Source organism: Aquarana catesbeiana, linkage group LG05 (assembly GCF_042186555.1).
Source record: "Aquarana catesbeiana isolate 2022-GZ linkage group LG05, ASM4218655v1, whole genome shotgun sequence".
In the NCBI taxonomy this organism is placed as follows: domain Eukaryota; kingdom Metazoa; phylum Chordata; class Amphibia; order Anura; family Ranidae; genus Aquarana; species Aquarana catesbeiana.
The window spans coordinates 258,797,704-258,813,378 of NC_133328.1; positions in this window are offsets into that span (position 1 = coordinate 258,797,704).

A 15,675-nucleotide genomic window follows, 5' to 3' on the forward strand; every position below is an offset into this window, starting at 1 on the left:
AATTATTTTTCTATATGGGTATTTTGGGTGGAATATTGTTTATAAATCTACATTGGAACCTACTTAACCCATTTCTAAAAAGAATATGCATAAAGTTATTTTTCTATATGGTGATTAAGAGTGGAATATTGTTTAAAAACATACAAAGGAAACTATTTAACCCATTTCTGATAAGAATATGAATATAATTATTTTTCTACATGGGGATTATGGGTGGAATATTGTTTATAAATATACATAGGAACCTATTTAACCCATTTCTGATAAGAATATGCATATAATTATTTTTCTACATGGGGATTATTGGTAGAATATTGTTTATAAATATACATAGTAACCTATTTAACTAATTTCGGATAAGAATATGCTTATAATTATTTTTCTACATGGGGATTATGGGTTGAATATTGTTTATAAATATACTTAGGAACCTATTTAACCCATTTCGCATAAGAATATGCATACAATTTTTTTTCTATATGGGTATTTTGGGAGGAATATTGTTTATAAATATGCATAGGAACCTACTTAACCAATTTCTGATAAGAATATGCATATAGTTATTTTTCTATATGGGGATTAAGAGTGGAATATTGTTTCTAAACATACATAGGAACCTATTTAACCCATTTCTGAAAAGAATATGAATATAATTATTTTTCTACATGGGGATTATGGGTGGAATATTGTTTATAAATATACATAGGAAAAAATTTAACCCATAGGAACGTATTTAACTAATTTCTCATAAGAATATGCATACAATTATTTTTCTATAAGGGTATTTTGGGTGGAATATTGTTTATAAATATACATTGTAACCTACTTAACCCATTTCTGATAAGAATATGCATAAAGTTATTTTTCTATATGGGGATTAAGACACGTATATTGTTTATAAACATACAAAGGAACCTATTTAACCCATTTCTGATAAGAATATGAATATAATTATTTTTCTACATGGGGATTATGGGTGGAATATTGTTTATAAATATACATAGGAACCTATTTAACCTGTTTCTGATAAGAATATGCATATAATTATTTTTCTACATGAGGATTATGGGTGGAATATTGTAGTCAAACATACATAGGAATATATTAAACCTATTTCTGATATGAATATGCATAAAATAAAATTTCTACATTGGGATTATGGGTGGAATATTGTTTATAAAAATACATAGCAATATATTAAACCTATTTCTGATTTAAATATACATATAATTATTATTCTATATGGGGATTATGGGTTGCATATTTCTTATAAATATATACAGGAACCAATTTAACCCATTTCTGATAGGAATATGCATATAATTATTTTTCTGTATGGGGATTATGGGTGGAGTATTGTAGTTAAACATACGTAGGAAAAAATTAAACCTATTTCTGTTTTGCATATGCATACAATTATTTTTCTAAATTGGGATTATGGGTGGAATATTTTTTATAAACATACATAGCAACATATTAAACCTTTTTTGATAATAATAAACATATAATTATTTTTCTACATATGGATTATGGATGGAATATTGATTATAAATATACATAGGAACCTGTTTAACCCATTTCTCTTAAGAATATGCATATAATTATTATTCTACGTTGGGATTATGGGTGGAATATTGTTTATAAATATACATAGGAACCTATTTAACCCATTTCTCATAAAAAATATGCCTATCATTCTTTTTCTACAAGGGGATTATGGGTTGAATATTGCTTATAAATTTATACAGGAACCAATTTAACCCATTTCTGATAAGAATATGCATATAATTATTTTTCTACATGGGGATTATGGGTGGAGTATTGTAGTTAAACATACGTATGAAAAAATTAAACCTATTTCTGTTATGAATATGCATAAAATTATTTTTCTGCTTTGGGATTAATTTGTGGAATATTTTTTATAAACATACATAGCAACATATTAAACCTTTTTTTGATAATAATAGGCATATAATTATTTTTCTACATTTGATTATGGGTGGAATATTGTTTATATATATACATAGGAAACTATTTAACCCATTTCTCATAAAAAAATATGCATATCATTCTTTTTCTACATGGGAATTATGGGTGGAATATTGTTTATAAATATACTTAGGAACCTACTTAAACCAATTCTGATAAGAAAATGCATATAGTTATTTTTCTGTTTGGGGATTAAGAGTGAAATATTGTTTATAAACATACAAAGGAACCTATTTAACCCATTTCTGATAAGAATAGGAATATGATTATTTTTCTACATGGGGATTATGGGTGGAATATTGTTTATAAATATACATAGGAACCTATTTAACCCATTTCTGATAAGAATATGCATATAATTATTTTTCTACATGGGGATTATGGGTGGAATATTGTTTATAAATATACATAGGTACCTATTTAACCCATTTCTGATAAGAATATGCATATAATTATTTTTTCTACATGGGGATTATGGGTGGAATAATGTTTATAAATATACATAGGACCCTATTTAACCCATTTCTGATAAGAATATGCAGATATACAGTTTTCTACATGGGGATTATTGGTAGAATATTGTTTATAAATATACATAGTAACCTCTTTAACTAATTTTGGATAAGAATATGCTTATAATTATTTTTCTACATGGGGATTATAGGTGGAATATTGTTTATATATATGCATGGGAACCTATTTAACCCATTTTTGATAAGAATATATATATCATTCTTTTTCTATACGGGGATTATGGGTGGAATATTGTTTATAAATATACATAGGAACCTATTTAACCCATTTCTCATAAGAATATGCATATAATTATGTTTCTACATGGGGATTGTGGGTTCAATATTGTTTATAAATATACTTAGGAACCTATTTAACTAATTTCTCATAAGAATATGCATACAATTATTTTTCTATAAGGGTATTTTGGGTGGAATATTGTTTATAAATATACGTTGTAACCTACTTAACCCATTTCTGATAAGAATATGCATAAAGTTATTTTTCTATATGGGGATTAAGAGTGGTATATTGTTTATAAACATACAAAGGAACCTATTTAACCCATTTCTGATAAGAATATGAATATAATTATTTTTCTACATGGGGATTATGGGTGGAATATTGTTTATAAATATACATAGGAACCTATTTAACCTATTTCTGTTAAGAATATGCATATAAATATTTTTCTACATGGGGATTATGGGTAGATTATATGTAGTTAAACATATATATCACCATATTAAACCTATTTGTGACATGAATATGCATATCATTTTTTTTCTGCATGGGGATTAAGGGTGGAATATTGTAGATAAACATACACAGCACCATATAAAACCTATTTCTAATAAGAATAGGCATATAATTATTATTCTACATTGGGATTATGGGTGGAATATTGTTTATAAATATATATAGGAACCTATTTACCCATTTCTCATAAGAATATGCATATAATTATTTTTCTACATGGAGATTATGGGTGGAATATTGTAGTTAAACATACATAGAAAAAATTAAACCTATTTCTGTTATGAATATGCATCGAATTATTTTTCTACATGGGGATTATGGGTGAAATATAGTTTATAAATATACATAGGAACCTATTAAACATGTTTCTGATAAGAATATGCATATAATTATTTTTCCACATTGGGATTATGGGTGGAATATTCTTTATAAATATACATAGCAACCTATTTAACCCAATTTTTGATAAGAATATGCATATAATTATTTTTCTACATGGGGATTATGGGTGGAATAATGTAGTTAAACATACATAGGAATATATTAATCCTATTTCTGATATAAATATGCATAAAATTATTTTTCTACATGGCGATTATGGGTGGAATATTGTTTATAAATATACGTAGGAACCTACTTAACCCATTTCTGATAAGAAAATGCATATAGTTATTTTTCTATATGGGGATTAAGACTGGAATATTGTTTATAAACATACAAAGGAACCTATTTAACCCATTTCTGATAAGAATATGAATATAATTCTTTTTCTACATGGGGATTATGGGTGGAATATTGTTTATAAATATACATAGGAGCCTATTAAATCCGTTTCTGATAACAATATGCATATAATTATTTTTCTACATTGGGATTATGGGTGGAATTTTTTTTATAAATTTACATAGCAACCTATTTAACCCATTTCTGATAAGATTTTGCATATAATTATTTTTCTACATGGGGATTATGAGTGGAATATTTTAGTTAAACATACATAGGAATATATTAAACATATTTCTGATATGAATATGCACAAAATTATTTTTCTACATGGGGGTTATGGGTGGAATATTGTTTATAAATATACATAGCAACATATTAAACCTATTTCTGATATTAATAGGCATATCATTATTTTCTACATATGGATTATGGGTGGAATATTGTTTATAAATATACATAGGAACCTATTTAACCCATTTCTCTTAAGAATATGCATATCATTCTTTTTCTACATGGGGATTAAAAGTGGAATATTGTTTATAAACATACAAAGGAACCTATTTCACCCATTTCTGATAAGAATATGAAAATAATTATTTTTCTACATTGGGATTATGGGTAGAATATTGTAGTTAAACATACATAGGAAAAAATTAAACCTATTTCTGATATAAATATGCATAAAATTATTTTTCTACATTGGGATTATGGGTGGTATATTGTTTATAAATATACATACAAACCTATTTAACACATTTTTGATAGGAATATGCATATAATTACTTTTCTATATGGGGATTATGGGTGGAATACTGTTTATAAATATACATAGGAACCTATTTAACCCATTTATGATAAGAATATGCATATAATTATTATTTTACACTGGGATTATGGGTGGAATATTGTTTATAAATACACATAGAAACCTATTTAACCCATTTCTCATAAGAATATGCATATAATTACTTTTCTATATGGGGATTATGGGTGAAATACTGTTAATAAATATACATATGAACCTATTTAACCCATTTATGATAAGAATATGCATATAATTATTATTCTACATTGGGATTATGGGTGGAATATTGTTTATAAATACACATAGGAACCTATTTAACCCATTTCTCATAAGAATATGCATATAATTATTTTTCTACATGGGTATTTTGGTTGGAATATTGTTTATAAATATACATAGCAACATATTTAACCCATTTCTGGTAAGAATATGCATATAATTATTATTCTACATTGGGATTATGGGTGGAATATTGTTTATAAATATACATAGGAACCTATTTAACCCATTTCTCATATGAATATGCATATAATTATTTTTCTACATTGGGATTATGGGTGGAATATTGTTTATACATATATTAAGGAAAGTATTTAACCCATTTCTGATAAGAATATGGATATAATTATTTTTCTACATGGAGATTATGGGGGGAATATGCATATGTAGTTAAACATACATAGAAAAAAATTAAACCTATTTCTGTTATGAATATGCATAAAATAATTTTTCTACATTGAGATTATGGGTGGAATATTGTTTATAAATAGGAACCTATTAAACCCATTTCTGATACAAATATGCATATCATTATTTTTCTACATGGGGATTATGGGTGAAATATAGTTAATAAATATACATAGCAATATATTAAACAAATTTCTGATATGAATATGCATAAAATAATTTTTCTACATGGGTATTATGGGTAGAATATTGTTTATAAATATACATAGGAACCTATTAAACCTGTTTCTGATAAGAATATGCATTTAATTATTTTTCTACATGGGGATTATGGGTGGAATATTGTAGTCAAACATACATAGGAATATATTAAACCTATTTCTGATATGAATATGCATAAAATTAATTTTCTACGTTGTGATTATGGATGGAATATTGTTTATAAAAATACATAGCAATATATTAAACCTATTTCTGATTTAAATATACATATAATTATTTTTCTATATGGGGATTATGGGTTGAATATTTCTTATAAATATATACAGGAACCAATTTAACCCATTTCTGATAAGAATATGCATATAATTATTTTTCTACATGGGGATTATGGGTGGAGTATTGTAGTTAAACATACGTAGGAAAAAATTAAACCTATTTCTGTTTTGAATATGCATACAATTATTTTTCTAAATTGGGATTATGGGTGGAATATTTTTTATAAACATACATAGCAACATATTAAACCTTTTTTTGATAATAATAAGCATATAATTATTTTTCTACATATGGGTCATGAATGGAATATTGATTATAAATATACATAGGAACCTATTTAACCCATTTCTCTTAAGAATATGCATATAATTATTATTCTACGTTGGGATTATGGGTGGAATATTGTTTATAAATATACATAGGAACCTATTTAACCCATTTCTCATAAAAAATATGCCTATCATTCTTTTTCTACATGGGGATTATGGGTTGAATATTGCTTATAAATATATACAAAAACCAATTTAACCCATTTCTGATAAGACTATGCATATAATTATTTTTCTACATGGGGATTATGGGTGGAGTATTGTAGTTAAACATACGTATGCAAAAAATAAACCTATTTCTGTTATGAATATGCATAAAATTATTTTTCTACATTGGGATTAATTTGTGGAATATTTTTTATAAACATACATAGCAACATATTAAACCTTGTTTTGATAATAATAGGCATATAATTATTATTCTACATTGGGATTATGGGTGGAATATTGTTTATAAATATACCTAGGAACCTATTTAACCCATTTCTCATAAAAAATATGCATATCATTCTTTTTCTACATGGGAATTATGGGTGGAATATTTTTTATAAATATACTTAGGAACCTACTTAACCCAGTTCTAATAAGAATATGCATATAGTTATTTTTCTGTTTGGGGATTAAGAGTGAAATATTGTTTATAAACATACAAAGGAACCTATTTAACCCATTTCTGATAAGAATAGGAATATGATTATTTTTCTACATGGGGATTATGGGTGGAATATTGTTTATAAATATACATAGGAACCTATTTAACCCATTTCTGATAAGAATATGCATATAATTATTTTTCTACATGGGGATTATGGGTGGAATATTGTTTATAAATATACATAGGTACCTATTTAACCCATTTGTGATAAGAATATGCATATAATTATTTTTTCTACATGGGGATTATGTGTGGAATAATGTTTATAAATATACATAGGACCCTATTTAAACCATTTCTGATAAGAATATGCAGATATATAGTTTTCTACATGGGGATTATTGGTGAAATATTGTTTATAAATATACATAGTAACCTATTTAACTCATTTCGGATAAGAATATGCTTATAATTATTTTTCTACATGGGGATTATGGGTGGAATATTGTTTATATATATGCATAGGAACCTATTTAACCCATTTTTGATAAGAATATATATATCATTCTTTTTCTATACGGGGATTATGGGTGAAATATTGTTTATAAATATACATAGGAACCTATTTAACCCATTTCTCATAAGAATATGCATATAATTAATTTTCTACATGGTGATTGTGGGTTCAATATTGTTTATAAATATACTTAGGAACCTATTTAACTAATTTCTCATAAGAATATGCATACAATTATTTTTCTATAAGGGTATTTTGGGTGGAATATTGTTTATAAATATACATTGTAACCTACTTAACCCATTTCTGATAAGAATATGAATATAATTATTTTTCTACATGGGGATTATGGGTGGAATATTGTTTATAAATATACATAGGAACCTATTTAACCTATTTCTGATAAGAAAATATCATATAAATATTTTTCTACATGGGGATTATGGGTAGATTATATGTAGTTAAACATATATATCAACATATTAAACCTATTTGTGACATGAATATGCATATCATTTTTTTCTGCATGGGGATTAAGGGTGGAATATTGTAGATAAACATACACAGCACCATATAAAACCTATTTCTAATAAGAATAGGCATATAATTATTATTCTACATTGGGATTATGGGTGGAATATTGTTTAAAAATATATATAGGAACCTATTTAACCCATTTCTCATAAGAATATGCATATAATTATTTTTCTACATGGGGATTGTGGGTGGAATATTGTTTATACATATATTAAGGAACCTATTTAACCCATTTCTAATAAGAATATGGATATAATTATTTTTCTACATGGAGATTATGGGTGGAATATTGTAGTTAAACATACATAGAACAAATTAAACCTATTTCTGTTATGAATATGCATCAAATTATTTTTCTACATTGAGATTATGGGTGGAATATTGTTTATAAATATATTAAACCCGTTTCTGATAGAAATATGCATATAATTATTTTTCTACATGGGGATTATGGGTGAAATATAGTTTATAAACATACATAGCAATATATTAAACCAATTTCTGATATGAATATGCATAAAATAATTTTTCTACATGGTATTATGGGTGAAATATTGTTTATAAATATACATAGGAACCTATTAAACATGTTTCTGATAAGAATATGCATATAATTATTTTTCTACATGGGGATTATGGGTGGAATAGTGTAGTTAAACATACTTAGGAATATATTAAACCTATTTCTGAAATGAATATGCATAAAAAAATTCTACATGGGGACTAAAGGTGAAATATTGTTTATAAATATACATAGCAACATATTAAACCTATTTCTGATAAGAATAGGCATATCATTATTTTTCTACATATGGATTATGGGTTGACTATTGTTTATAAATATACATAGGAACCTACTTAACCAATTTCTGATAAGAATATGCATATAGTTATTTTTCTATATGGGGATTAAGAGTGGAATATTGTTTCTAAACATACATACATAGGAACCTATTTAACCAATTTCTCATAAGAATATGCATATATTTATTTTTCTACATGGGGGTTATGGGTGGAATATTGTTTATAAATATACATAGGAACCTATTTAACCCATTTCTGATAAGAATATGCATATAATTTTTTTCTACATGGGGATTATGGGTGGAATATTGTAGTTAAACATATATAGGAAAAAATTAAACCTATTTCTGTGATGAATATGCATAAAATTATTTTTCTACATGGGATTTATATGGGTGAAATATTGCTAATAAATATAAATATCAACATATTAAACCTGTGATATAAATATACATGTAAATATACATAGGAACCTACTTAACCCATTTCTGATAAGAATATGCATATAGTTATTGTCTATATGGGGATTAAGAGTGGAATATTGTTTATAAACCTACAAAGGAATCTATTTAACCCATTTCTGATAAGAATATGAATATAATAATTTTTCTACATGGGGATTATGGGTGGAATATTGTTTATAAATATAAATAGGAACCTATTTAACCAATTTCTGATATGAATATGCATATAATGATTTTTCTATATGGGGATTATAGGTTTAATATTGCTTATATATTTAGGAACCTATTTAACCCATTTCTGATAAGAATATGCATATAATTATTTTTCTACATGGGGATTATGGGTGGAATATTGTTTATAAATATACATAACCCATTTCACATAAGAATATGCATATAATTATTTTTCTACATTGGAATTATGGGTGGAATATTGTTTATAAATAATTGAAACGGTTTGATTTAAAGCCCATACGCAGGCTGATTTTTGGTCCTTGTGTACTGCTGTCTAACAGAAGCCGATTTAACAACCGCCTTGTCTCAAACGGTCATGCTCGGAAAACCAGCATTCTATCAGAGCTTGCAGCCCCTTCAGAATGCAATGTCTCAGCGGGGGGAGATCATAAGCTGCACCCAGCTTTAGTTCATATGTGTGAATTTAAATTGCTAGTGGGACTTTTTGCAACAATTATAGAAGTCCTGCTATCTTACAAAACTAGCAATGGAGTCCGTTAGCTAGTTTCAGCAACAAAATATGTAATTTTCCATCAACATTCCTATATTTAAAGTCAGCCCAGCACACATAAAAAGAAAAAAAAAAGGATCAACCAAATTTCCAGGTTGGTCATGGAATCACTGGTGGTGAAAGCAGATCTGATGTAGAAATACAGAAATCAAATTCAAAGGCAACATAAGCAGACCCTCAATCTAAGGTTTAAAAAACTGAAGTTATATACAAATGCCAGTGTTCATCTGTGGAGCCTTCAAGGATATGCGCCCAAGTTGCATAGAGAGGGTGTGTACAAACAGCCAAAGTTTAATAGGCCTACCGAAAAACTCCAGTTAAACAGAATGTACAGATCATTAAGTTATGATACATCAATACTGTACATGTTTCTTTACATCAAATACAGAATACATATTTTTTTTAAATAACCATGCAGTACAAACTCTAAGGACATTTATCACAACATTACTCATTTCCATTTTACATAGAATCGTAAACACAAAACTATTGACTGCTTTAAATGATATTTCAGATCTTGGGAGAAAGATTGCATTTTTGGTGTGTGATGACAAAAAAAAAGTGTATGTGCTTACTTCTACATTCCTCTGGTCTGTAAAAGCCACAAAGGTATGTTCTAAATGGCACAAACAAATATCCAAGCTGACTTATGTTACTACTAAATTTAGGGCAATTGTGACATAAAAAGGAATTAGCATTCCCTTCCACAGTAGTCCTCCAACTACATTAGAACTTGATGTATTTCATAATAATTGCAGCATATATAGTTGATTTAAGGCAATTTAGGATAGGCAGCGGCTGACTGCAGTATTTTCTGAAACATTTCTCTGTACCTGTGCTATTCATAATGCTTATGAATGCATAATCTTCATTAGTAGAAAATGGCACTTTCATCATTCTGGAAAGTGTCAACCACATAGCAAGACATAGCAAGTATTTAATCCACAAGCGAAAAGCATTGTTCTTTACCCTTTTAGTGCCAGTCCACACCAGATGTAGCCCCGCGCGCTCCTCCGCGCTAAAAAATCCATGCAGTGTTTTCCATGCATTCCAATGGCTTCCAAAGTAGAAAGAAAAAAAAAGAAAAAAGTAGAGCGTGCTGCATTTTGTATCAAAACGCACTGGAACTGCAGGTGGTGTGAAGTGTAAGCAAAAAATAATCCACGTATCCGTGCATTTTTGTGGTTTGAACCGGTTCTAAAAATGTATGCACAGCGCCCTCCATGCACACCAATGGCCCCAGTCTGTGGATCTGACTGCACTAGCGTGAACCAGAGCCACCGGAATACACACAAAACACCGCGCACGCACCTTCACCGCAAAAAAAAAGTGCACGGAACTGCATCTGGTGCGAACCGGCCCTTAATGAAAATGAAACTATGCTGTCTGCAGGACAGCCAATCTTTAGTCTATCCACAGAGCAGCACTCCCTCTCTGAACCCTGGAATTACAGGGATGTTACATCACTGCTCTCCTGAGGCTACTTCTCACCCCCCCTTTTTTTTCTTTGCATTCGTGGTGAAGTGCTGATATGTGTGCAGTCAGTGAACAACTTCTGCCATGGTAGGAATAACTTTTCCCACAGTGAAATCCAGTGACAGCTGTTTCTAAGCAATTTTTTAATTATTTAGAATGTGCGTTGCTGAGGCAGTCAAAGTCATGTATACCCTCCATAAATGAAATTAAAGGCTGGGTGTACACCAGAAATTTTTGCTACAACAATCAACACCTGTTAGCACTCCACTACTAATCACTAACAATAGCCACACATAGGCAACTGAGTGATGTATGCAGTATATTTAAATGTAGCAAAATGCCACATTTTGGATTGTGGCATGTAGAAATGATCAGTTGTCCACTGCTACATAAGTGTAGCAATTGGTAGCGGTTAGCAGCTGGGCAAAAAATTCCCATGTGTTTCCCAGCCTAAAGCCCGCGACACATGGGCCGAAAATCAGTATGCTAAGATACGGTCTTCTTCCAGCAGGGAGGCAGGTGGGGAAATCCATCCCCTCTGGAAGAAGACAGTGATTAGCGTTAGCGGCTATAGCAGCCGCTTGCGATAATTGGAAGCAAATCCGGCAGTTTGGTTGTACCCAACTTGATCAACTTGGTACATTCAGTCTGCTAATTAATGGTTCGACTCTGGCGGTTCCTGCTGAACCGGTCGAGATTCTAACAATGCATGGTAAAAGGACCCTTAAAACGTTTAGTCGATACATTTTCAATTAAATATGTGCACAGCCTATGCTTTAAAGATATTAATTAGTTAGCATGCAACAGTAACAAATCTCAAGTTCCACATATCAAGGAATTAAACATTTTACACATTTTGTGAAAGTCACCAAAGGTTCACTTATTACAGTATACAGTAATAAAAGTATACAGTAGGGAAAGGTAAAGTCCCATGTAGGGGGTTATTGACACCTGTTTCATCATTGGAAGATTACTCCTCTACTTCTCTTCAGGTGACAACTGTAAAAACTTGGATTTCGCATCAGCAACAAAGCTGTTCCAGCAACAAGGTTACCAGGTCATACAAAGGGGTGAACTTCCCCAGAGGGGTCACAGACAATATTTAAAACCCTTTAGAAGTTGTAACACTTCGAGGCTATATCCAAAAGCAAAAAGTTTGGCTTTAGATACACTTAAGGCTTGTTGGTAAACTAGAAAATAAATACACCCAGCTGTTAATATAGTAAGTTCTTGCTACCGGAACCACAAGTGGAAGCCATGCCCGTAACTGTCAGGCTTGCAATGCCTCATGGGACCTGCAGTCCCGCAACAGCCGGAGGGCCACCAGCCTGAGACCCCTGTCCTATACCATACCCGGAGAACAAGAACCGTTTGTACAGCCCCTATCCTCTGGACAAAGCAAAGACTTGAATGAATCGAAGGATTGAGCAGTAAATATGCTTGGTATATACATTACTCAAAAAGGTAAAAAAAATCTAATATGGCACAGGTATATTTAACTTCCAAAACAAAAAAAGATGCATTTTTACACAGAATATATTGTTAAAACTGAAAGCAATATTACAATTTATCTACAGTTATTCTGGAACAATCTGGGGCCAGTGCAAAATGGAACAATGCAAAGAAATCATATCTATACCGTGGCTCAATTATTATATTGGGAAAAGTGTTTTTATTAAACTTTCCTGTTTCAGATGCGGTCTTAAAGATGCAAAACTACAAGAGGTTTTACAAGAGGTTTTAGTCCAATGAAGCCCCGAGAGTGGTCATTACATGAGTAAAAGATCTCTGGAGACGAAACTGTAGCAGTTACTATAATATTCTCTCTACTGAGAGTGTAGAGAAGCTGACATAATTGCTTACAGCCTATGGGAAGACTGACTTGTTCTCAACAGTGCATGTACAGGATACTGCAAAGGTTCAAGCAGCCAGAAATATATCCTGAAGATGAAATAATCCAAGCACTACAGGCATTCCAATGGATGATCTTTCACTGCTATGTAGTGCTTGTGGGCATATGTCGAGGAAGCATCTGAGAAGGTGGCCGGTAACTTGTTAAAGAGAATATGTGAAATTACATACACATATACATACTTTACAGATATACTAATGAAGACCTCAATGAGACTACTGAAGGAAAAAGCTACTCAGCTAAACATATCAGGACCAGGAGATGAGGACAGAAAGTACCATATCATTTTTCTATATACAGATCAATGGCATTTAACCTGAGAGAAGAAACTGTTTGCTGTGGTTTGTGTGCGTAGGTAGAGGTCTATCAAATTCTTCAAATTCTTTAGAATTAAGAGAACTATAAGTATCCACAATCTTAGACTAACTATATTACCACACAGAATAATGGATTACTTACCCAGTGTAACATTTAAAAACCAAAATGTAAAATTTATTTGGCATCCTGCACAAAAGCACTGGGCTCTTGGATCTGCGTGCGTTTTACCTGATGTGGCAAATGCATTTACATTAAGTATAAACATAACATGTGGAAAGCTACATACAGATGGATAGATTTTATTCTGCATTGTTCTGTTGGTGGAAAGTGAACACAAGAAAGTCTGCCGTTTTCATTGATCCCTTCTGTATATACACAAGTTGGTTTAAGCTTTATAAGATTTTATAAGCCACCAATAAAATCAATTTACATAAGAATAAATCCAAAAGAGCTGTTGGGTTTGCTGTTGCCAAGACAGCCATTAAACAACCTCAAAAAATGTTGCCATCACAGCAGACACAGCTGACTGTGCCAACTGCTGCGACTCTATCCACAGCTTTGAACACTGTGCATGTTTTGAGCAAGTTAGGCAATGACTGCAAATACCATAAACTACTTACAAACAGGCAGCTATCAAACACTCATATGGATGTACTTCAAGGTTCGGTCCATGATGTATGATAGTAATTGGGGGGGGATACTAACAATTTTCTTAAACATAATAGGGTACAAATTTCATTGTCAGGGACAAATGTCAACATTACACAAATGTCAACATTACAAATTTTTTTTTTTTTTTAAGCAGGGTGCAGATTTAGTGCCAGCCTTGTAAATACTGGTCATAGTGAAACATACAGTCAGTATTACAACATGCTGTATAACTTAACGAAGGATCTCCAAATTTTAATCAAATTGTTAAGTATGGGATTAAAAAAAAAAAAACCCTCCACAAAATTACATATTCACCTACAGGGACGCAGCATTGGTCCGAGACCAAGAAAAGAGTGTTCCCCTGCCTGCTGATCACTCCGTTCTCAGTTTTTCCTGAGCAGAGAGTGGTGATCATTGACTCACTGGAGTACCGAGCTATGGAGGGGGTAGGAGTGGCTGGCTCAGGCCTCTCAGAGGAACGCTGCCCCGTCAGGAATCTGGGTGGATCCCAACATCGTCAGGTTTGCTGCAAAGTCTGAATCAGCTCTGACATCAGCAAGCTTTGGTCTGCTGACTGAATCTGGGTCACAGGTGTGCTGAACTAAGTGAAATCCAGTGACACAGAAGAGAAGTATGGCTAAAAGAGCTCATGCCATACGTCTCTTTTAAGGACACATATGAAAATTAGGTGAATAAGGTTTCCAATCAGATGGCAGGAGCCAAATGAGACTGCTGACAGAATCGCTCTACAGTTAACTACATAACAAATGTAATTATGTCAAGTTCAATAAAAGAACTGAACATTTACATGTGAATGTTTTTAGCAACACTAGCAAGAGTTAATACAATAAAAAAGAAAAAGGAAAACCTGACAAGCGTTCCAATCTAATCCATCGAAACAAAATAAAAAAAATTTGCCTTTAGTTATAATACTTTAAAAAGGAGAACCAGTCGAGAAAACTAAGATGAACTGATTTAAAGGAATATGAGCAGACTGAAATCTTTAGTGACAAAACACCCATGTTACAGACATAAAAGTGTAAAGCTGAGCCCGGTGAAGGCCACAATTCTCTCTCAACCTAAAGCCTTTCACAACGCACATTAAAGGCTTATCCTTGCATCCAGCGGTAGTTAAAGCCCTTTTGAAAAAGTTGTAAAAAAGTTGCAATGGCACATAAGCCATATTACAATGGTAGTAACAAAACATAAGACAAAAGAATGGCCATTTAAGGCATCTAAAAAAAATCCATATGGCTTTAGTTGGATGAACACTATTATACATGGTTAAAAAAAGTGTAGAATTAAGCAAACGAAATGGTTTGTAGCACATCTTGCAAGAGGATCCAGGTC